This window comes from Ahaetulla prasina, chromosome 3 (assembly GCF_028640845.1).
Source record: "Ahaetulla prasina isolate Xishuangbanna chromosome 3, ASM2864084v1, whole genome shotgun sequence".
Lineage (NCBI taxonomy): Eukaryota > Metazoa > Chordata > Lepidosauria > Squamata > Colubridae > Ahaetulla > Ahaetulla prasina.
The window spans coordinates 52,121,145-52,145,942 of NC_080541.1; the positions used below are offsets into that span (position 1 = coordinate 52,121,145).

At 41.5% G+C, this 24,798-nt stretch overlaps 1 protein-coding gene and 1 long non-coding RNA gene across 7 annotated transcripts in view; one reads left to right on the forward strand and one right to left on the reverse strand.

Annotated features, from left to right (window-relative positions):
- Positions 1 to 3,396, reverse strand: part of LOC131195926 (uncharacterized) — a 33,977-nt gene extending 30,581 nt beyond the window's left edge. For both annotated transcript variants that reach the window (XR_009154579.1, XR_009154580.1), the window contains exons 1-2: positions 3,072 to 3,396; positions 2,021 to 2,104 (exon numbers count right to left, since the gene is read on the reverse strand). This is a non-coding gene — a long non-coding RNA (uncharacterized LOC131195926). The remainder of the gene's footprint in view (positions 1 to 2,020; positions 2,105 to 3,071) is intronic.
- NOL4 (nucleolar protein 4) overlaps positions 1 to 24,798 on the forward strand; it is a 167,294-nt gene that overhangs the window by 37,661 nt on the left and 104,835 nt on the right. The gene's annotated exons all lie outside the window — the stretch shown is intronic.

The following is a 24,798-nucleotide window of genomic DNA, read 5'->3' on the forward strand; positions in this document are numbered from 1 at the left end:
CAACAACAAGAGTTGGAAGGGACCTTGGAGGCCTTTTAGTCCAACCCCCCTGCCTAGGCAGGAAACCTTACACCATCTCAGACAGATGGTTATCCAACGTTTTCTTAAAAATTTCCAGCGTTGGAGCAGTCACAACTTCTGCAGGCAAGTCATTCCACTTATTAATTATTCTAACTGTCAGGAAATTTCTCCTTAGTTCTAAGTTGCTTCTTTCCTTGATCAGTTTCCACCCATTGCTTCTTGTTCATGTTGATGAAATGGCAAATGGTAATTGGTTGAAAACAGTATCTTCTCTTTTTTTTTTCCTTTTAGCCATAAAAAGGGAAAGTGGATTGCATGAACAAGATGCTTGAATCCATCAAATTACATTAAGGTATATTGTTGCTTTTGAGCACGAAACTTAAATCAGTGATAAAGCTCTCCCACTGCATATTCCACATTTGATCAGTGAGCTAACACCAGAAAGATGAATAATCCAGATCATGCTGGCAGAGCTACTAGCAGTTTCTTAAACATGGAAGTACTCACCTAAAGTGAATAGATCTTCTTATCCAGATTAATTTGAAGGCCATCTGCCTGGTTTCAAAATTAATCTAATTTAAAAACTGGCCCTAGTCTAGTCTGCATTTTGGACTGCTGAGTCACAGCAGAGAAACCAGTGCGCTTACTCTCCCCTTTCCATTTTCAGTTTGAGGTCTATATTGGAAGAGTTTCAACAAAGGACTTGCTGATGTGAACGTATGTGGGAAAGGCCCCCTCCTTTTTCACTGTTTCTTGTATGTTTCTTACACTTGGTTCTCTCCCAGGTCTCCTAGGTACACTCTCAAAAAAATTAGAGTGAGACCAAACCAAAGGCAGAGAGGCCAAATTAATAAAAGCTTGGAAAGAGTTGAAACAGGCAGATGGAAACGGGTATGAATAGATTTGATTGTTATAACATGGATTTTACACCTCTGATTTATCTTAGTATGGGTAGCCATTGCGTAATGACTATTGGAAGTTACAGTGGACTCTCCAAAAGCTACTTATGACTCATCCTCAAAAATACCACTGCTGTACTGCCTCCAACAGCCACATGTTCACATATTGGGCGTTTGTCAACCAGTTCAAATTTACAACCGGTTTCAGCATTCTGCAGACATGTGTCCATCATTTGTAACATATTTTACTGGTTTTACTGGTTTCAGGCATTTTTTTCCTAGCTTCTGGCCAAAGAATGGCAATTTGGGTATATGGAGTTGTTTAATGACCATGTAACAACTATGGTAGTGTTCACTTAACAACTGTGATGATTCACTTTACAACTGTCATAAGAATGTAAAATCAAGTCATATGGTGACCCGTTTATTGATGGGGCTCAATTGTGGTAGTTAAGTGAGGACTACCTATTATTAATATTGTATTATGCTTCATACAATAAACAATCGTTTTTTTAAAAAATGGAAAAGTTTAAATAAAATTATTAAAAGCCACTCTAAATTCTGTTTGCTTTAATCTAGAGAAATGAACAGAAAAGTATAATTAATATTTGACTTAAGTGGAGCTTTGACAATGATGCTTTCTTGTTTCTCTAAAATGGTTGATGCAATCTTTTTACAACACTGATGATTTTATAGAAAAAAAATATACATGTTTTTCTATACTGGCTAAATTATGCACATAAATAGAACGACGTATATTGCAGATACACACATTTTATCATTAACTTGAGACATAGTCTTACATAAATCTGCCTACACTGATTAAGCAACTGCCCATCATCTCCCAGTCGGGAAGCCATATGGTACAATAAATAACCCATGCGAGGCTTTTCAAGATTGCACTAATTTTTTGTTGGATGTCTAATTTCAAATGATTGCTGCTTTAAAAAAAGCATATTCATCTCCTGTATATTACCTGGTCTGGTTATAACTCCTAGAAAACAACATGAGAATATACTCACACATTCTGAGCTTATGATACATGGAGTGTGTGTGTGTGTGTGGGGGGGAGACACAACAGGATGAATTGAAGAGCTTACTGTTAACAGCTTAGAACAGGGCCATATGCCATGCTTGGCTGCTCCAGTAGTTTGTCCCAGCCAGTCTGACCACTCTAAGCTTCTCTGGAGTTTTGGCAAAAGAAGGAAGAATGGCAGAAAATAGAGTCAAGAATGGATCTGTCTCTAATATATCAAATGTGCACTGCAGTGAATAAAATGGTAACAGCTCTTTCAGAACTGAGGAAACTAGGCCTGGCCTGGCAGAATCACCATGCAAAAATAAATATCCTTAATGTCAGCTGCAATCCTATGCAAATTTGCTTAGCCAGAAGCCCTATTCATTTTGGTATCTTGGGGGGAGGGAATTAATAAAAGCATAACTTTATCGGGGGGAGGGGGGCAGGGGTGGATTGTCCATGTCAGGGGTTCATTTATATATTATAGAAGTACTTCGATCCACACCAAAATCTGGTGAGGCTACCTTTCAGGTACACCCTTTAATACACCCTTGGTGTTTTCTTGCTGCCTATCCACTCATCCTCATACATTTGGCATAAAGATGGAGCTCTCCCCTCCAGAAGCAAAGCCAGGGTAGGTATTAAGGTTCCCCTACTTTTGAACCTGATTCTGTCGACTGTAGCAGTCTCTCTTCTTATTATGAACAGAACAGCCAGGCCGGCTGGTGGAAAGGGAAGAGAGGGAGAAGAGGCGCTCCTAAACCAGTTTACTAGTCCCCACTCCTTCCCTGGACATCTCTCCCTGTGCAACAAGGCAAGCTGGATTGTTGGACTAGGTCAACTCGCCGCCAGTTAGACGAGCGCACGTTCTGTAGCCGTGAGGGGGATGGAGATTGGAGATGGGGTCGGTTTCGGGGAAAGGAGGAGATGCTGCGGCTGGAAAGCAGCTTCTCTTTCGCGCAGTATCCGCGCGCCCTGATTTGTGCAGGGCCACCATTTGACTCGGGACGCGATCGGGAGACTCCCACCTCCACCCCCCCTGCCTCCGCCCCCGGGCAGGGGGAAAACCAGCTCTTTTCCCCTCGTTCTTCCCCTCCCTTCCGCTTTCTGTTCCTATAGAAACCCTGAAATACCTCCAAGAAATCATGGCTGTGCTCCGAAGCTCCTCTCCGGATTGGTAGAAGGTGGGGGCGAGGGGAAAGGAGCGGCGTATCGCGGAGAGCGCACCATGCTGGGGCAGACCCGGTAGCAGCGGCAGCAGGAGGGAAGGCGCTCCCCCTCCCCCTCACGCGAGTTCCCATGGAGACTGGCTCTGCGAGTTGCAGAAGCTAGCTGAGCAGCACCTGTATGGGCCGCTCGCCTCGGGGAAGAGACGCCGCGGCTGACAGGAAGCACACCCACTCAGCCCTGCAGGACCACGCCACGTACCGGCACGCTGCCACCTCCGGCTCAGCTCTGTCCTCTTTCTCCCCCACAGGAGGATAGGTGATGTTGACTCAGAGAGAGGGGATGGTTCTGCAAGTAAGCAAGCTGACAGAACGAGGGAAAATGGACTTGGCAGATTCTCCACGAACATTCACATTTGCTGACTCTGTGAGCTGCATTACGCGTGGAGGGGTGGGGGTGGGGACAGGAACCCCAAATGCCTGCTTTGCTTAGTTCTTCATTTTTCACATATCTCCGTGGCAGATTTTTTAAAAAATATTTTATTAAAAGAAAAAAAATTACATCAAATTTAAAAAAAAAGAAGAATAGGAGAAAGAAAAACAGACATGAATAAAAGAAAAAGAGAAATATTTCAAAAAGAAAGAAAAAAATCTAAAGAAGCAACTTCCCATCTTCTTAATGATGTTTTGATGTTAGCTGTCCATTTGAGATCTTGCGATATGATAGAACCCAGAAATTTGAAGGTTTCTACTGTTGATACTGTGTTGTCAAGTATTGTGAGAGGTGGAAGTATGGAAGGGTTTTCCTAAAATCTACCACCATTTCTACGGTTTTGAGTGTGTTCAGTTCCAGATTGTTTTGGTTGCACCACAAGGCTAGTCGTTCGACCTCTCGTCTATATCGGATTCGTCATTGTCTCGAATGAGACCAATCACTGTTGTGTCATCTGCGAACTTCAGTAGCTTAACAAATGGATCATTGGAGATGCAGTCATTGGTATACAGAGAGAAGAGAAGTGGGAGAGCACACAGCCTTGGGGGCCCCTGTGCTAATTGTACAGGTATTTGATGTGATCTTGCTTAGCTTCACCTGCTGCTTCCTGTTTGTTAGGAAGCTTGTGATCCACTTACAAGTCTGTTCCGGTACCTGTAGCTGGTTTAGCTTAGTTAGAAGAATGTCTGGAATGATGGTATTGAATGCTGAACTAAAGTCTACAAAAGGACCCTTGCATAGGTCTTTGGAGACTCAAGATGTTGTAGGATGTAGTGCAGAGCCATATTAACAGCATCATCTGTTGATCTATTTGCTCGGTATGCAAATTGCAAGGGGTCTAAAGCGGATTCGTGATGGTTTTCAGGTAGGAAAGCACTAGCCTTTCAAAGGTTTTCATGACTACAGATGTTAGAGCAACTGGTCTGTAGTCATTCAGTTCCTTGATGGTGGGCTTCTTGGCACTGGGATGATGGTAGGCGTTTGAAGCAAGAAGGAACATAGCACATCTCTAGTGATTTATTGAAAATATGGGTGAAGATGGGGGCCAATTGGTCAGCACAGACTTTTAAGCAAGAAGGAGTTATCTTGTCTGGGCCTGGAGCTTTTCCTGGCTTTTGTCTGTGAAATAGGTCCTGCACTTCCTTTTCTGTGATCACTAGGGTTGTGAACCCAATGAAATGGGGTCAGTTGTAGGAGGCTTGGCTGTTGTTGGTGTGTCTGAGATGGGGTTGTGGAGATAGGTGGCTGTAGTTTCCTTTCAAACCTGCAGTAAAACTCATTCAGGTCATCTGCCAGTTGTTGATTACCTTCAGCCTGGGAAGGAGGTTTGCCATAGCCGGTGATATTTTAAGAGTTTTCCACATGTTTGCTGGTTCATTTGCTGAAAATTGATTCTTTAGCTTTTCAGAGTAGCATCTTTTGCTGCTCTTATCTCCTTGTTAGTGCATTTCTGGCCTGATTGTACAGCATTTTATCACCTTTTCTGTAGGCTTCCTCTTTGGAATGTCGTAGCTGCTTAAGTTTAGGTGTAAACCAAGGTTTGTTATTACTGTGTATTCGCAAGTTCCTTGTAGGTACACATAGGTCTTCACAGAAGCTGACATATGATGTTACAGTATCTGTGAGTTCATCCAGGTCTGCAGAGGTATCTTTAAAATATTCCAATCAGTGCAGTCAAAACATGCCTGTAGCTTTAATTCTGATTCCTCCGTCCAGGTTTTCACTGATTTAATTATTGGTTTTATGGCTTTAAGTCTTTGCCTGTAAGCAGGTACAAGGTGAATCATGCAATGATCAGAGTGTCCTACAGCTGCACGTGGTAAAGACCGATAGGCATCTTTTAGTGTTGTGTAGCAGTGGTCTAGAGTATTCTTGCCTCTGGTGGGACAATTGACATGCTGAAAGTATTTTGGTAGTTCTTTCCTTAAGTTTGCCTTGTTTAGATCTCCCAAAACAATGGCCAGTGAATCAGGGTGTTTGGCTTCAGCCTCCATGATTTGGTCAGCTAGAGTTCGTAATGCCTCGTTTACACAGGCTTGTGGTGGGACATAAACAGCAATTAGAAGAAATGAGGAAAATTCACGAGGCGAATAGTAAGGTTTGCAATTGATAATTAGAGTCTCTAAATTGTTGTCACAGAATTTGTAAATTATGTTAAAATCTTGACACCAGGTTGAATTAATATATAGGCATAAGCCTCCTCCTTTCTTTTACCAGATGTTTCTGGAATCCTGTCTGATCGTTCAATTTGAAATCCTGGAATGTTCAGGCTGCTATTTTCAATGGATTCATTTAACCAGGTTTCAGAGAAGCATAGGACTGCTGAATTGCGAAAATCAGAATAGTATTTGTTTAAGAGAAGTATTTCATCCATCTTATTTGCAAGTGAGCGTATATTTGTTAGGAAAATTGAAGGCAGAGGAGTTTTAGTGCGAGTTCTTAGCTTGATTAAGATCCCAGATCGTTTACCTCGTTTCCTTCGTTTCCGTCGTTTGGTTTTTTTAGTAATCCATGGCTCCGTGGGAATTGCCTCCTCCTGTGTTAGGATCTCCTCCGTGTTTGTAAAGACAGGCGGGGGTGAGATTAAAGAAAGCTGCTCCTTAAAGAAATGTTCCTTAATTTTTAGCAGATGGTCTCGTGAGTAGGAAATCCGTAGTGAGTCAAATGTGCATTGCAGTGAATAAAATGGTAACAGCTCTTTCAGAACTGAGGAAAGGCCTGGCCTGGCAGAATCACCATGCAAAAATAAATATCCTTAATGTCAGCTGCAATCCTATGCAAATTTGCTTAGCCAGAAGCCCTATTCATTTTGGTATCTTGGGGGGAGGGAATTAATAAAAGCATAACTTTATGGGGGGGCAGGGGTGGATTGTCCATGTCAGGGGTTCATTTATATATTATATAAGTACTTCGATCCACACCAAAATCTGGTGAGGCTACCTTTCAGGTACACCCTTTAATACACCCTTGGTGTTTTCTTGCTGCCTATCCACTCATCCTCATACATTTGGCATAAAGATGGAGCTCTCCCCTCCAGAAGCAAAGCCAGGGTAGGTATTAAGGTTCCCCTACTTTTGAACCTGATTCTGTCGACTGTAGCAGTCTCTCTTCTTATTATGAACAGAACAGCCAGGCCGGCTGGTGGAAAGGGAAGAGAGGGAGAAGAGGCGCTCCTAAACCAGTTTACTAGTCCCCACTCCTTCCCTGGACATCTCTCCCTGTGCAACAAGGCAAGCTGGATTGTTGGACTAGGTCAACTCGCCGCCAGTTAGACGAGCGCACGTTCTGTAGCCGTGAGGGGGATGGAGATTGGAGATGGGGTCGGTTTCGGGGAAAGGAGGAGATGCTGCGGCTGGAAAGCAGCTTCTCTTTCGCGCAGTATCCGCGCGCCCTGATTTGTGCAGGGCCACCATTTGACTCGGGACGCGATCGGGAGACTCCCACCTCCACCCACCCCCCGCCTCCGCCCCCGGGCAGGGGGAAAACCAGCTCTTTTCCCCTCGTTCTTCCCCTCCCTTCCGCTTTCTGTTCCTATAGAAACCCTGAAATACCTCCAAGAAATCATGGCTGTGCTCCGAAGCTCCTCTCCGGATTGGTAGAAGGTGGGGGCGAGGGGAAAGGAGCGGCGTATCGCGGAGAGCGCACCATGCTGGGGCAGACCCGGTAGCAGCGGCAGCAGGAGGGAAGGCGCTCCCCCTCCCCCTCACGCGAGTTCCCATGGAGACTGGCTCTGCGAGTTGCAGAAGCTAGCTGAGCAGCACCTGTATGGGCCGCTCGCCTCGGGGAAGAGACGCCGCGGCTGACAGGAAGCACACCCACTCAGCCCTGCAGGACCACGCCACGTACCGGCACGCTGCCACCTCCGGCTCAGCTCTGTCCTCTTTCTCCCCCACAGGAGGATAGGTGATGTTGACTCAGAGAGAGGGGATGGTTCTGCAAGTAAGCAAGCTGACAGAACGAGGGAAAATGGACTTGGCAGATTCTCCACGAACATTCACATTTGCTGACTCTGTGAGCTGCATTACGCGTGGAGGGGTGGGGGTGCGGACAGGAACCCCAAATGCCTGCTTTGCTTAGTTCTTCATTTTTCACATATCCCCGTGGCAGATTTTTAAAAAAATATTTTATTAAAAGAAAAAAATTACATCAAATTTAAAAAAAAAGAAGAATAGGAGAAAGAAAAACAGACATGAATAAAAGAAAAAGAGAAATATTTCAAAAAGAAAGAAAAAAATCTAAAGAAGCAACTTCCCATCTTCTTTGTGGTATTTACAGACATAGTTCTGTGGACAGAATTAAGTTGTACATGCTGCTGATGCTTTCTCCTCGACAAACATACCTCATGTATAAGGAATATCAAGTGCTGAGGAGAAAGGTCAGGGAGTGCTTGGTCATCTTCATTCTCTCTTGATGAGCAGCTGAAGCATTGGGCCAGTTTCTCTTAACAGCCAAAGTCTTGGACCTGAGTTCCATTCATGTGTGCTTCAGGCAAGATGAGTTCCACACAAAGAATAGGCTTCAAGACTCTTGATACCAGCCCTCTTCCTAATTCCACGTATTAAGCATCAGACCATAAATCTGTATTATGCACAGCTTTTCCTTTTTCTGACATCAGTGTTCATACTTAGAGATTGGAAATTTTCCATGCAATGTTGCGGATTGGGTCTGCAGGGAAGACCTGCCTTTTCTGCATATAGAATTTCAAGTTGGCTATGCATGGAGTCCTCTTTCTATGACTGATGCAGAGAAGCAATAGTTATACTTTGTTTGTGTAATGCATGATCTCATCTCCTGTAAACAGTTTTATGCTATTACAGACAATATGATGGATTATGATTGTACTTTTCACAATTTTTTACTCTAGAATAGTGTAATATTGTATACAGTATATGATCAAAAGAAGCACCCCACGTTTCTGTATTGAATGTATGACCATTGACAATTACACGACAAACTCTTTTAATCTTGCTTTGGTCTCTGTGTGTGTACTCATACAATACCATTTGTGTGTGTTTGTGTGCGCACATATATATATGTGTGTGTGTGTGTGTGTACATGCACGTACACACACACACACATACACAAATGCCTATTCCATAGGTATTGTATGAGTCCTGGGGACTGGACTGAAATTCTGTATAATGTAGCTTGTACAATAAACAGACTCAATACCACTTTAGATGATTTCTCCTTTCTTCTGCACCAAGAGCATTTCCCCCGGAATTCAAGAACTCAGAATTAGGTAATTCTAGGCCTAGGTGTATATGCAGCTTAAGGCGCAAGTTTGACAGATATGTATGATATTTTTAATCCTACCTAGAACCTAATTCTAGAATTAAAGAAAAGATTACGGAGATTGATGGTCATTTTTTCTCTCTCTTAAACTGACAGTTGGCCTGTTTTTAGCTAATAGCCTTTGACTTCTTGTTTTGTTTTGTTTTGTTTTCTTTATTTTATGTCTTTATAGGTGGCATTTCACACCCTTCGTTGCACCCCAAAGTAACAAATTGCAGCTTGTGGAGCATTTTTTTTAATATTTGAATTTATATCCCGCCCTTCTCCGAAGACTCAGGGCGGCTTACACTGTGTTAAGCAATAGTCTTCATCCATTTGTATATTATATACAAAGTCAACTTTATTGCCCCCAACAATCTGGGTCCTCATTTTACCTACCTTATAAAGGATGGAAGGCTGAGTCAACCTTGGGCCTGGTGGGACTTTAACTTGCAGTAATTGCAAGCAGCTGTGTTAATAACAGACAGACTTAGTCTGCTGAGCCACCAGAGGCCGTTATTTATTTATTTATTTATGACACATGGCTTGTAAAGATGCCTTTGGTTACATTTTGGTTTAGCTGTAGCTCCTGGGTGGTCTTCAGGGGCAGCTTCAACATATTACAGTAGTCAAATTGTGAGATGACTAGGATATGGGTAACCACATGAAGAGTTTCCTATTCTAACAATGGGCACAACTGGCACACAATATAAACCCATGCAATGATTCTCCTGGCCACAGTTACCGCTTGTATTTTCAGCGGTAATTGCAAGTGTAGGGGAATTCCCAAGTTGCATACTACTCTTGAATGGGGAAGTGCCATCTCATCCAACAGCAAGATTGCATTATCTTCTAGCACCACATCATGTTTCTGCCATACTTAATTATTGTCTCAAAGTGCTCTCCATCCTCTTCTGGTCTTCATTATACTTTGAACTATTCATAAGTACAAAACTACCAAATCAAACTCATGTTTGATTTGATAAAGATCCATAAATCATCTTCAACAACCATTGCTGTGAGGATCCTGAACAAGTGGTACTTTCAATCAGTCCTCCAAGTTTGGGCCATTACAGCAATTCTGCGGTCACGTGATTATAATTTGGGTGATTGGAAACCAGCTCCCATTTATTATGGTTCATTATCCTGCTGCCAGATGGTAACCATTTGTGACCTCTCCTGCTTGCTTTCTGCAAGCAGAGTCAATGGGAAAGCCAGCAGCACCCCATCCCCTGCCTGCCTGTACCTGTGTGGCACCACAACACCTCTTCCCAATCTGCCTAAGTTTGCATGGCATTGCAGCATTTTCTCCTCTGCCAGCGATACTTCATAGCAAACACCTCCTGCTGGCCTGCTCATGTGTCATCTGGAACTTGTAACTTCTTACTGGATTTGCCATTGGCTTTGCTTTTTGGAAGCAACAGGAAGTTGCAAATCATGTCATGTGAGGTCCTTGCTTAACAACCTATGATCGTTCCTTAATGATGGCAATGGGGACTGCTGTGATTGCCATCACTAAATGATGTGATCATGTGACATCCCTTTTATGGCTGTATCACTTAACCTGCCTGTACCTGTTTAGTAGTACTGTGTACTGTGTAGTAATTGAGAACTACCTGTATAGTTGCCAGGTATTTTGCAAACCTCAATATTCATCCCTAAAGTTCTGTCTGAAGCTCCACCACTAATACCAACATGGCATCTGATAGAACTTCTGAACAAACAAAAATTTTTTTGTACCAAACCATCTGGAACCACTTGTTTCCTATCAGAACTGTTTTCTAAGGAAATGTAAACTAAGATTTACTTCCCTTATCAGCCAAGAAGGTACAAACTCTTTTGTTTGCACATATTCATGGATGTGTGAAGAAGAAACCATAATTGAATGTAAGTTCATCACAGTTTGCATTATTTGGAATTTTTTTTTTAAAAAAGTCAATATATAGCTGATAATACATACACTCATCTTGTTAAGTGAAAGTATTTCTATACATACTCACATACAGAAGTCCTGAGATACAATTAAGCAGAACTTGGTCATTATGATTAATTTGTAACGAAATTTAAAAAAGATGCTCAAGTGTATTATTCTTTATTAGATCACCTGTTGAAGGATAAAGCCAACAGTTGGTGTATCCTATTTCATATTAGTATCTTATTATGAGACCAATTTCAGGAAATATTCATAAAATTGCAAAAATGGCTCTTTTATTTGATGTATCTATAATAATAAAATATTGTCACGGAGACACATTCTAAGTCCTTATCTCCATTGAGAATCCATCATGCCTTCTCTGGGAAACTATTTTAAAAGAGATTACCAGAAAAATTGGTGACCCACAACACAGGCAGGATTGAACTGAGATTCATCATGTGCATATGATGACTAATCCTTTATATTAAAAACTTGTCAGAATAATAATTTTCATATTATTATAGCCATCACTACTCACTGAATAGTTATAATCTAAACTACTATTGACATGGGTCCCCTTTGCTTCCTCCAGGTCTGCACTGCTCAGATTCCTAGCAGCAATTGTTTTGATGTGCATTATTCCTTTCTTTCAGATTTTAGTTTAGGTTTCATAATTGCATCAATTAAATACGGTACTTAATAGCTTCAGGGACAAGAAAAAAAATTGCAGTACCAGTTAGTTTCCAAGAAAATGCACTATAAAATTTGGTAAATATAGAAGTGTATCAAAGAGGTATGTTGCTTCAATAAAGCTTGTAAAAGCTTTGAAGCAGCTTTTATGAAGCAATGCACCCTTTTTCATTTCTAAAAGTAAAGTTATACACAAACTTTTTAAAACAAAAATGAGGCTGCTTTGTTTTTATTTCCCCAATACAACGTCCAGCAGTTCCAATAGCCAAAAAAAGCTTCTTCTGATATTTCTGAATTATACATGTTACATTAAAGTTTTAAGTACAATAGTAAGCACCAATACAAATGAAATTCAGAAAAAGAAAAAGGGATAAGGATAAACACTTAACAGTGCAAAAAAATAAAAAAGGAAAAAGCACAATAAAGAAAAAATAAAGAAGTAAAGAAGTAACTTCCAATCTTCATCATAAGTAATAAAAATTGATTTCATCACCTCCTATAACCGTGATGGTGAACCTATGGCACGCGTGCCACAGATGGCACACGGAGCCATATCTGTGGGCACTTGAGCATTGTCTTAGCTCAGCTCCAGCGTGCATGCACGCACCGGCCAGCTAATTTCTGGGCCTTCCAGACCCAATGGAAGTTGGGAAATGGGCCGTTTCTGGTCTCTGGAGGGCCTCGGGGGGGGCATTTTCGACCTCCCCAGGCTCCAAGAAAGCCTCTGGAGACTGGAGAGGGCGAAAAATGGGCCTACTGAGCCCACCAGTAATCTTTTTGCCATTGTGTGCCAAAAGCGGGGGGCACACGGGGGGGTGTCACACTTGCATGCACAGGGGGGTGGGGCACAGAGGGCATGCATATGGGCACGCTCCCCCTGCTTTTGGCACACGACGGCAAAAAGGTTAGCCATCACTGTCCTATGAAGTTACAAGCAAATATTTCTTCTTCTCATAACTCATCCCTTCTATATGCAAAATCATAAATCTTTAGTTTTTTCAGTCCCAGTGTCAGCAAAAAGTCTATAAAGGGTAAGCAGAGCTGAATAAAAACATGTCTTCCTCAAATTATAGTAACTTTATGTTCCTTTCTTTCTTTACTAACAATCTTGATCTTTAATTCATTCGGATGTTGTCTGTCTCCCTTCCCCACCCCCCCAAAAAAAGCTTTTTTGAGGCTTTAGCAAGCCTCTTTTGTAAATTGGAAAATCGTTATCCAGGTCAATGTCTTGTCTTGTCTTTTGTATTTCTCCTTTGATTTCCAAAGCTTTAACTAGCTTCTTTTGTGTCTCCAGTAAAAAGTCCTTATCAGGGTCATCCTCTTGGCTCTTGTAATCCACACTTTTTCCTGTCATTTGTGTTTCCAGTTTCAATGCGTTGCCTATTTTGTAATTCACACTATTTTTAATCCAATATTTTTTATTCCATTATTGCTGTATCAAACAACATTTGTTTCACATTTGTCATTCCTTCATTAACATCTTTTAGGCATAGTCTAGCCATAGAAGCAGACATCATTACTGATATTTTGATTACTAATTTCTGGTACTATTTGAAGATCTTTAATATTTCAAATGAATATTTCATGTCATTTTGTAAATCCTAATCCTAAAAGTATTTTCCCCCGTCATCTTTGGAATTTAATCCCCTCTAGTGTACAATTTAAATTATAAGATCTGTCATTGCTGTTATGATTTGTGTTAGTCAAAATTCTGGTTCTTACAAAGCTGTTTATTTTAATAGTTATTCAAAATCTTATAGTAAAAGTTTCACTATTCCAAATTTGTCTGGACCTTTAATTCATTTACAACATTTTTGTTCAAAATCTTCTTTATTTTTTTTACTGTTTATTTTAAATTCTTTAAGTTCTTAAATTTATACTTAATTTTTCTTTTGTTCAGGAGTAAGGATAAATTCACTAAGTGACTTTTCACACATGTCATTCCAAAGTCCTCTGATACGCTTAAAATATTTAAATAAGCAATTTACAGAGGTGATTGGAAATGGGGTTAGCAAACTTTAATGGACACTGGCCATAGTTGGAAGCTTGATGATTAGCCCATTGTCTCCCAGACCTGCTGGAAACTGCTATGCTGTGGTCTCCTCATAAGGAGCAGCTGTTTTGAAAGCAGCTGTATGGACCAGGTGTCCAGAGTACTTTCCATAAGGGCTGTGAGGAACCAGTGTGCTGTCCCATGCACACACGCACACGCACGCACGCTCACGCATCACACAGGTGTAAGGATTCTTTATTAAGGCTTCTGAGCCTGAATTGGAATTCCCCAGCAATTCCCTCTGTCGGCACAAGCTCAACTCCAATGAGGTCCACAGGTTACTCAAATGAAGCAATACTAGCCTTCAAGGCAAAGGCGAGCCCAGGCCACTAGGCAAAACAAGCTTCCAAGGCAAAGGCAAATCAACAAGGCAAAGGCAAGGCAAGACAAAGGCAATTCCACAAGGCAAGTTCACAGGCAAAGGCAAACTCTCAGGGCAAAGGCAAGGCCATAAGGCAAGGCAGGGCAAGGCCACAGCTTAAGAGACATGATCCGGAGTTCAAAGGAAGAACACACAGGAAAGAAATAAACATGTTGTTCCCAGCATCATCACCCTCTGTCTGCTGTGCTAAATTGCCAGCTTCTGGTGCAACCTATCAAGAGGAGCAAGGCTGTCTCCTTGCAAATAATAGGGCTGATCTTCGCTGCTCCTGTCTTTTCTCTGCCCTATGTGTTCTTGGATCAGGTGCAAAAGGCAGTTCCTCTTTCTCATTGCTGACTGGCTGCAGTTGTGTGCTTTCCCACCTGAAGCCTCAAGGCTGTCCTGCTGCAGCTGTGCTTCAGCCAAATCAGTCTCAGATGGCTGCTTGGAGCCATTGACCAACTCCCCTTTTCTAACATGCCTGGAGTTGATTCATCTTCCTCTTAACTGACATCTGGAGCAGAGGTGGGTTTCAGCAGGTTCTGACCAGTTCTGGAGAACTGGTAGCGGAAATTTGGAGTAGTTTGGAGAATCAGTAGTAAAAATTCTGGCTGCCCCCCCAAATCTATTCTTTGCCTCCCGAGTCCCAGCTGATGGGGAGGATATGTGGATTTTGCAGTAACCTTCCCCTGGAGTGGGGTGGGAATGGAAATTTTACAGTATCCTTCCCCTGCCACACCCACCAAGCCATGCCACGCCCACCAAGCCACGCCCACAGAACTGGTAGTAAAAAAATTTGAAACCCACCACTGATCTGGAGAGGTATCTGTGGAAGTGTCCAGGGGAGTCATCACAACCAGTCTACCAACTGATTCTTTGGACTTTGCCACAATCATGGTCTCTGCTTCAAGAAGACATTTTTTTCCTCATCATACCTCCACTAGAATTTCCTTCTTATTACATTTCCAGAAAGATACAGGAATTGTCAGAGAAGGAATCTGAGGGGCACAGAATGGATGATGAGGCAAATCTGTCATTTCTGTCATGAAGTGCCTTGCATGGAATAGAATATAGTCTGGTCTCCTTGCTCTTCTTTAATAAATACTGCAGAGACTTAAAATACTCTTGTGATGGCTTACATTATTGTCTTTTATATCATTAAAATAGATAATTAGCTTGTTAATCTACATTCAATGTCCAATTATTATTTCATTTGTAGAAGTACTTGAATTCAGATATGAAGCTTTTAAAAGATCCCGTCCTTTACCTTCAATATTAGGATTCTTTTTTTAAAAAAACTTATTATATGACAGTTACAAAGACAAATGAACAGCAAGTAGGATCTGAAATAGGTCAAATACTTTGACAACTTGTCTAAAAACCATCAGCAAAGGAGGCCAATCTAACATCTCTTGAGAGACTATTCTACAGTTGGGAGTTATAGTATAGAGGCCTCAGGCAAATGTATATCTCTTGATGGTGGATCTCTGAACATTTAAGACTGCAAAAGATAAATACTGTTGACAGGCAGGCTTATATGAGAGAAAGCCAGTTCTTTAATACCTGGGCCCAAATCTTTTAACAGCTTATATTCGTATATTGCGTTTCATAAATTAATATTTTGAACAGTGGCTACAAATAAATTAAAAGGCAATAAACCTGAAATAAAAAATGTGACCCAAAGACAATAAAATAAAAGTTACCTTTGGATGGGGTAATTTGGATACGTTGCTGTTTCTTAGTTGATTTCAACAATAATTCTTACTGTTGAGAAGAAATATACAACTTCAAATGGCAAAAAGCAAAGAAAAACCGAAACAAAAATTATATGATTCTTAAGTTTGGCTGTAATATGGATCCTGCATTTTGCACTAATACTCCGAGACACCAAGACAAATTCCTTGTGTGTCCAATCACACTTGGCCAATAAAGAATTATATTCTATTCTATTAAATTGTTGTGCAGTCTACAGAATTAGGTCCATATACAAAATATTGTGATATTGAATCAGAAAGTAACAGGACATGGATAATCATGTATATATGGAATGAAGTCTAAAAAATTACTGATTAAAGTTTTGATCAGACTTGGAGTTCTGCCAAGCAACAGCTGTCAATAAATGCAAGGAAGGCAAGTACTGATACCTGATGGTTCTATCTGATAGCAGACTAATCATGTCAGTCAATAGAGAGATTACTAATATCATAATCAGCTTGTTCTACAGGAAGACTGATTCCATATGTTGTGGCCTTACTAAAATTTCTAGCGTCAGCAGAATATGGGGGGAGACAAACCTGAGCAGTAACAACAACAATATTAATTTACATGTTTTATACTGTGACATTTTAATATACATTCATTCATTCATTTTTAGTGATTGTCTATTCACTGCAGGATGAAGGCTTCTTCTGCATGTTTCCAACCAATTTAGTCCTGAGCTTTCTTTTGCCAATTGGGCCCACAATACTTGCTGATGTCATAGATCCATTTTGTTTTAGGTCTCTTTTGTGGATGCTTTTTATCAAGTGGGATCCATAGTATGACTGCCTTGGTCCACCTGCCATCAATTCTTGCTATATACATTTAATATACACTGCTCAAAAAAATAAAGGGAACACTTAAACAACACAATGTAACTCCAAGTCAGTCACACTTCTGTGAAATCAAACTGTCCACTTAGGTAGCAACACTGATTGACAATCAATTCCACATGCTGTTGTGCACATGGAATAGACAACAGGTGGAAAGCATAGGCAGTTAAGAAGACATCCCCAATAAAGGAGTGGTTCTGGAGGTGGTGACCACAGACCACTTCTCAGTTCCTATGCTTTCTGGCTGATGGTTTGGTCACTTTTGAATGCTGGCGGTGCTGTCACTCTAGTGGTAGCATGAGACGGAGTCTACAACCCACACAAGTGGCTCAGGTAGTACAGCTCATCCAGGATGGCACATCAATGTGAGCTGTGGCAAGAAGGTTTGCTGTGTTTGTCAGCGTAGTGTCCAGACCATGGAGGCGCTACCAGGAGACAGGCCAGTACATAAGGAGATGTGGAGGAGGCCATAGGAGGGCAACAACCCAGCAGCAGGACCGCTACCTCCGCCTTTGTGCAAGGAGGGACAGGAGGAGCACTACCAGAGCCCTGCAATATGACCTCCAGCGGGCCACAAATGTGCATGTGGCAGCTCAAACAGTGAGAAACAGACTCCATGAGGGTGGTATGAGGGCCTGATGTCCACAGGTGGGGGTTGTGCTTACAGCCCAACACCATGCAGGACGTTTGGCATTTGCCAGAGAACACCAAGATTGGCAACTTCGCCACTGGCACCCTGTGCTCTTCACAGATGAAAGCAGGTTCACACTGAGCACATGTGACAGATGTGACAGGGTCTGGAGACACTGTAGAGAATGTTCTGCTGCCTGCAACATCCTTCAGCATGACCGTTTTGGCAATGGGTCAGTAATGGTGTGGGGTGGCATTTCTTTAGGGGGCTGCACAGCCCTCCATGTGCTCACCAGAGGTAGCCTGACTGCCATTAGGTACTGGGATGAGATCCTCAGACCCCTTGTGAGACCATATGCTGGTACAGTTGGCCCTGGGTTCCTTCTAATGTAAGACAATGCTAGACCTCATGTGGCTGGAGTGTGTCAGCAGTTCCTGCAAGATGAAGGCATTGATGCTATGGACTGGCCCGCCCGTTCCCCAGACCTGAATCCAATTGAGCGCATCTGGGACATCATATCTCGCTCCTTCTATCAATGCCACGTTGGACCACGGACTGTCCAGGAGGTGGGGGATGCTTTAGTCCAGGTGTGGGAGGAGACCATCTGCCACCTCATCAGGAGCATGCCCAGGCGTTGTAGGGAGGTCATACAGGCTCGTGGAGGCCACACACACTACTGAGCCTCATTTTGACTTGTTTTAAAGACATTACATCAAAGCTGGATCAGCCTGTAGTGTTGTTTTCCACTTTAATTTTGAGTGTAACTCCAAATCCAAACCTCCATGGGTTGCTCAATTTGATTTCCATTGATAATTTTTATGTGATTGTGTTGTCCGCACATTCAACTATGTAATGAACAAAGTATTTAATAAGAATATTTCATTCATTCAGATCTAGGATGTCTTATTTTTGTGTTCCCTTTATTTTTTTGAGCAGCTTACATCACTGAAATATTTTCCTTGTTCATTTTTGGATTTTCATCACAATGACAGAAAATAAACACGAACACTTCTTGAAATTCCAGAAGAAATATACAACTCCCTCTACTGGAGATAATTTGTAGGTTAACAAAAGAAAGAAAAACCTCTTATACTATTCAATTAGATCGGCTGAACGTTTCAAAATAAAATTAGAAATGAATTATATTAGCCATACATCATGTAATGCCACGTGACAAAGTTTATTCTTGCATCTTTAGAATTTGATATTTCTTACATTCTATTACTACTGATGGAGTTTGTTTTGTGGATGAATTGATATCCACAAATAATGGATATAAACAGAAATGTATACTGTATTTTCAGTAGCAGTATACCTCACTGCCTCTTTTAAAAAATTGAAGATGCATACTGTCGCTTTTCTCTGAATACTTTTCCTTACTTTGGTTTAAATAAGAAACTGCACAGTTTTAAAAAGAGACTTCTCTGAATATCAGCTAATAAGGTATAATTAAGTGAGTTTTTCAGCATCGTATACTAAAAATACTTCAGTCATTTCCTTATGAATTGAAATTTAAAAGCAGTAGTTTTATTTTGTGATTCTTAATTCCATCTGGTGAATGTTCATGGGAACTAATCAGGAACAATGAATATTTTTTATTTGTACAAATATACTGTATGTATTTATCATGATGCCAATACTTCTATAATGGATTGGCTACAGGAGGGTTAAGACTTCTTCTTTTAACATCATATCTATATTCTGCAATCTTTTGTATATGAATCTAAGATTGTAGAAAGTTCTACTTTGAATGTCCTAGCTATCATAATTTACATACATTTTGGGACGTCTTTCTAAGTCAGGTTCACTTGGTGTACGCTTTTTTTTTCATTTCAGTGCCAAGTTTGTTGTTTATTTATTTATATTCCATATTTATTATTTTTCCATGTAATTCGCATATCCCACAAAGCTTCCTCCTACTACAATAACTGAAGAGTTGGGCTGAGAGAGACTGACTGGCCCAGGGTCACCCAGCTGGCTAAATCAAATCAAGCCCCTTGTAGATGATAGCATAGCCATAGGCTTTTCTCATATCTCTATGAAACACATTTTAAGATGTGGGACATAGAGAAGAGCCTCTCTCAAGCATCTTAATAGATAAATTGCTTTGTATTGGGAAGGTGTTCTATAGATAACCTGAAGCTAAGCTATTTAAGTTTTCTTACATGTTTTTTTCCCCAATAGAAACAAATTTTGATCTTTTGAAGGAAGGCTAGTGGATGTGTTATTCGATCCTGTATCCTGATTTTTTTTCTTTCATGTCAACCAGAAGTATTATATTTGGTTGTACTATAATTTATAAATAATTATTGTTCATTACTTCAATCCTATTCAACTGCTAGTCCATCACAATTGTTTTTGTTACTGGCATAAACAAAGGGGTACAAAATAAACAAAAGGTAATTCAGAATGACAGATCTGCCTGTAGCATTGGTTGTAGGGGATCCAGAAGTGGGGGACCTTGTAAACTGCCCTTTGCTTTCCCCGAGACTGCTAGCCCTGGTGACAATTAATAGTTTGTTATAGCTATGGTTTTAGGAAAGAGGCAGTTGTCCACTGGGAACAGTGTGGAGACAATGAACCTGTTTACAACAAGCTGTTGTACAGCTGCTGCATTGCAAAATCATAGATGGAGATGATTAGATCGTCTAGTTTGACATTATAGGATTAATCCCTCTAGCACAGTCTAAACTGAAACAGAAAGAGAATCAAATAAAATCTGCTACTTAGAAGTATAATAACTAACAAACTATGAATCATATTTGATTTTATCTTTCTATCTATCTATCTATCTATCTATCTATCTATCTATCTATCTATCTATCTATCTATCTATCTATCTATCATCTATCTCTTAGACCTGAGTGAAAAATTTGAGATAGTAACAAGGATTCAAAGCGAGTGCAATAATTTAAATATAATTTATTGCCCAACTAGAGGAGAGAAGCTCTGGATTAGCCTGAGGTCTTCTCTGTGACAACTGTATAAATTGGTGTTTATCTTCTCATAAACTGATTGTTTTAGAACAAATTAAATGATTTGGGAGTGAGAATCAGTGGAGGGTTCCTACCGGTTCTGTCTGGTTCTGTCCAGTTATACCGAATAGGTAGTAACTTTAGGGACTAGTTCTCTGAACTGGTAGTAAGGGCAGCCTGGCCACACCCCCGAACCGGTTCCCCAGTCACTGCTTGCTCACCCACCCAACTGTCTGTCGAACAGTAAGCTGACCAGAGCTGGGAAGCAGCTGGCTGGCAAAGAAGCATCTCAGCTGCCTAGCCATAGAGCACCAAAAAGTCCTTCAGCCAGTGAGAAGAAAGCACTGCGGAAGAGACGGGGTTATTACTTATTGGTTCATCTCCTTAATGAATGCCCCAGATCTGGGAAACTCTAGCCAATAGTGAATTTCCTTTTTCCAGGTCTGAGAGAACAATTGGAATCCAAAAAGGGAGGCCTTTAGGATGAATCTATTAGGCTAGAAGGGAATTTGTATTTGATCTGTGCTTTACTGTCTGACTTAAAAAAATCATAGGGGGATTATGAGCATGACATCCTCTCAGAGGAAATCTTAAAAACAGACATTTGGAGAGAATACTAACATCACTGTCCATTTTTTGAACCTTACAATTTCTTCTGTTTTTAAGCAGAAGATGTCACTTCAGGTCACCCAAAAAAAAAAAAAAAAAAAGCCATCCTTGCCATGTTTGTACAAACTATTGTGACACCAAAATGATGATGGACGAACGGCTGTCTCTAGAAGACCATTTGACGGCCGTCTCCAGGAGAGCGTTCTACCAGGTTCGCCTGGTACGCCAGTTTCTTTCTGGACCGGGATGCCCTATGCACGGTCACCACGCACTCGTGACGTCTCGCCTGGATTACTGCAATGCTCTCTACATGGGGCTCCCCTTGAAGGGCATCCGGAGGCTGCAGTTAGTCCAGAATGCGGCTGCGGGTGATAGATGGAGCCCTCGTGGCTCCGTATAACACCATCCTGCGCAGACTGCACTGGCTACCTGTGGCCTTCGGGTGCGCTTCAAGGTTTTGGTGACCACCTTTAAAGCGCTCCATGGCATTGGGCGGGTTATTTACGGGACCGCCTTCTGCTACGAATACCTCTCACCGACCCGTGCGCTCTCACAGAGAGGGTCTCCTCAGGGTGCCGTCAGCGAGGCAATGTTGCCTGGTTCATCTCCTTAATGAATGCCCCAGATTTGGGAAACTCTAGCCAATAGTGAATTTCCTTTTTCCAGGTCTGAGAGAACAATTGGAATCCAAAAAGGGAGGCCTTTAGGATGAATCTATTAGGCTAGAAGGGAATTTGTATTTGATCTGTGCTTTACTGTCTGACTTAAAAAAATCATAGGGGGATTATGAGCATGACATCCTCTCAGAGGAAATCTTAAAAACAGACATTTGGAGAGAATACTAACATCACTGTCCATTTTTTGAACCTTACAATTTCTTCTGTTTTTAAGCAGAAGATGTCACTTCAGGTCACCCCCCCCCCCCAAAAAAAAGCCATCCTTGCCATGTTTGTACAAACTATTGTGACACCAAAATGATGATGGACGAACGGCTGTCTCTAGAAGACCATTTGACGGCCGTCTCCAGGAGAGCGTTCTACCAGGTTCGCCTGGTACGCCAGTTGCGCCCCTTTCTGGACCGGGATGCCCTATGCACGGTCACTCACGCACTCGTGACGTCTCGCCTGGATTACTGCAATGCTCTCTACATGGGGCTCCCCTTGAAGGGCATCCGGAGGCTGCAGTTAGTCCAGAATGCGGCTGCGGGTGATAGATGGAGCCCTCGTGGCTCCGTATAACACCGCTCCTGCGCAGACTGCACTGGCTACCTGTGGCCTTCCGGGTGCGCTTCAAGGTTTTGGTGACCACCTTTAAAGCGCTCCATGGCATTGGGCCGGGTTATTTACGGGACCGCCTTCTGCTACCGAATACCTCTCACCGACCCGTGCGCTCTCACAGAGAGGGTCTCCTCAGGGTGCCGTCAGCGAGGCAATGTCGTCTGGCGACGCCCAGGGGAAGGGCCTTCTCTGTGGGGGCTCCCACCTAACGAATACCTCTCACCGACCCGTGCGCTCTCACAGAGGGTCTCCTCAGGGTGCCGTCAGCGAGGCAATGTCGTCTGGCGACGCCCAGGGGAAGGGCCTTCTCTGTGGGGGCTCCCACCCTTTGGAACGAACTACCCCCCGGACTCCGTCAGCTTCCGGACCTTCGGACCTTCCGCCGCGGGCTTAAAACATATTTATTTAATTGTGCAGGACTGAGCTAGATTTTAATTTTATGGGTTTTAATTAGGTTTTATCTGTATATTTTAATTAACGGGCTTTAAAATAAGTTTTTTAAATTGTTTTTATTCTGTATTTATATGTTTTAAGCAGAAGATGTCACTTCAGGTCACCCAAAAAAAAAAAAAAAAAAAGCCATCCTTGCCATGTTTGTACAAACTATTGTGACACCAAAATGATGATGTATGAGGAATAACATCATCATACAAATGATGCCATTACAGTCTTGCATTTTGATATCTATTACAAGTACTGTTAAAAACTTCATTTGTCTCATCATCATTACACACGTATTTCAATATTTGTTCTCCACTTCTTCTGTGGATCCCCATTGTCACCTTCTCTAGATACATTAACTCAAAGCTAAAAAAGATTGAGAAGTTATTCTATCCATAATTTTATTTATATAACATCTCTCAAGATAGTTCCTATTGAGGTACATCTGATAAAATCCAATATTTTTTATTAGACAATTTGCTTCTTCTGAATAGGTATTGCTTAGATTTCTTAATTCCTTTACGGGACCGTCTACTGCCGTCTTCTATCTCCCAGCGATCGGTGCGTTCGCACAGAGAGGGACTCCTTAGGGTGCCGTCAGCCAAACAATGTCGACTGGCGGCCCCCAGGGGGAGGGCCTTCTCTGTGGGGGCTCCTACCCTGTGGAACGAACTTCCCCCTGGACTTCGACAACTATCTGACCTTAAGACCTTTCGCCGCGAACTTAAAACCTATTTATTCTGTCTTGCTGGACTGGCTTGATTTTTTTTAAATTTTAATTTGATTTAATGGGTTTTAAATTTTTGTAAATTTTATAGGGTGTTATTGTATTTTAAATTTGGCCAATTGAATAAGTCTTTTAAGGGTTGTTCTTAATATTGTATGTGTTGTTCTTTTTGTATTTTATTTTGGCTGTTCACCGCCCTGAGTCCTTCTGGAGAAGGGCGGTATACAAATTAAAATATTATTATTATTATTATTATTACTTAGCACCATTGGGGAGAATATAATATCTAGTAGATTATGCCTTGCTTTTTATATATTCCCAGAATATAAAAATGAACGGACTCTAATGTAATACTGAAATTGGAGGTAAATGTCATGTCAACCCTGTCAACATTGGTAATTCAGTTTATTGAAGTGCTTATAATTTTATTTGTACTTGTTTGCTTCATTATATTTTGTTATAGTTAAGACTAATGATTTTATAGACTCTACAAAAACAATGTTATGATCATGATTGTAATCAAAGAAGTTTATCCCAAGCCAGTGTGTTTGAGAGGAGACAAAAATTCCTAAATAGATTATTGATGTATTTATAGCATTTATATCATGCTGCAATCAGTATAATCTTTCAGCGGTTTACATAATATAAACACAATTAAATCATTTACTATAAAAAGAAAACCTTAAAAGTTGATCAAATAATAAAGTCTCACTAGAATGCTCTATAAACAGTTTCTCATTCAGCATCTTCCTGACTACAAACAAGAAAAGGGTCTATTGATCTCCACAGGGAGACTGTTCTAAAGTAACATTTTCAGGTGTTAGCTTCCTTTACTTCCTTAAAAGTAGGTAATTAAGAGTAGCTTCTCTTTTGATGACCTAGTACCATGATGGCGAACCTATGGCACGTGTGCCCGAAGTGGCATCTGGAGCCATGTCACCTGGCATGCGCGGCATTGCCCATTCCTCTTCTGGGGTTCTGGCATGCATGTGCATGTGACGATCAGGTGGCCTTTGTGCGTGCAGCAGTGCCGGAAACCAGAAGAGCTGGTCTTCCATTTTCCGGTGTGAGCATGCGCACTGGCCAGCTGATTGGCGGATACATGCCAAAAACTGGAAGACTTGCTGGCCAGTATGCATGCGTGCACTGGAAACTGGCACACGCATGTCCCCTGGGTAGCTTCTCTTCCTGGTCTCAGCCTTGACAAGAACATGTGAAGTGCTCCCTTTTCGGCACTTGGTGCTGAAAAGATTCGCCAATACCCAGATCTAAACTATAAATGGCTTTATACAACATAACCAAAATTTTGAAATAGCAAAAGCAATAGCATATACTGCATACAGCATATTGTCCCCAACAATCCAGGTCCTCATTTTACCAACCTCAGAAAGACGGAAGGCTGAGTCAACCTGAGCTGTTCAGAATTATTCTCCTGGAGCGAGCAGTGAATTAGCCTACAGTACTGCATTCTAAACCACTGTGCCACCATGGCTCTTTAGTGTATCCTGAGTCCAAGTGGAAGCCAGCGCAAGGCCTGTAGCAAGTCCTGAATTAAACATTAAGTAAAATAAGCACATGCATATGGCATCAATGGAAGGAATGGGGAGCTACCATTCCTTTAATTCTTTCATGGTCATATTTGATTTTAGTTTTCGAC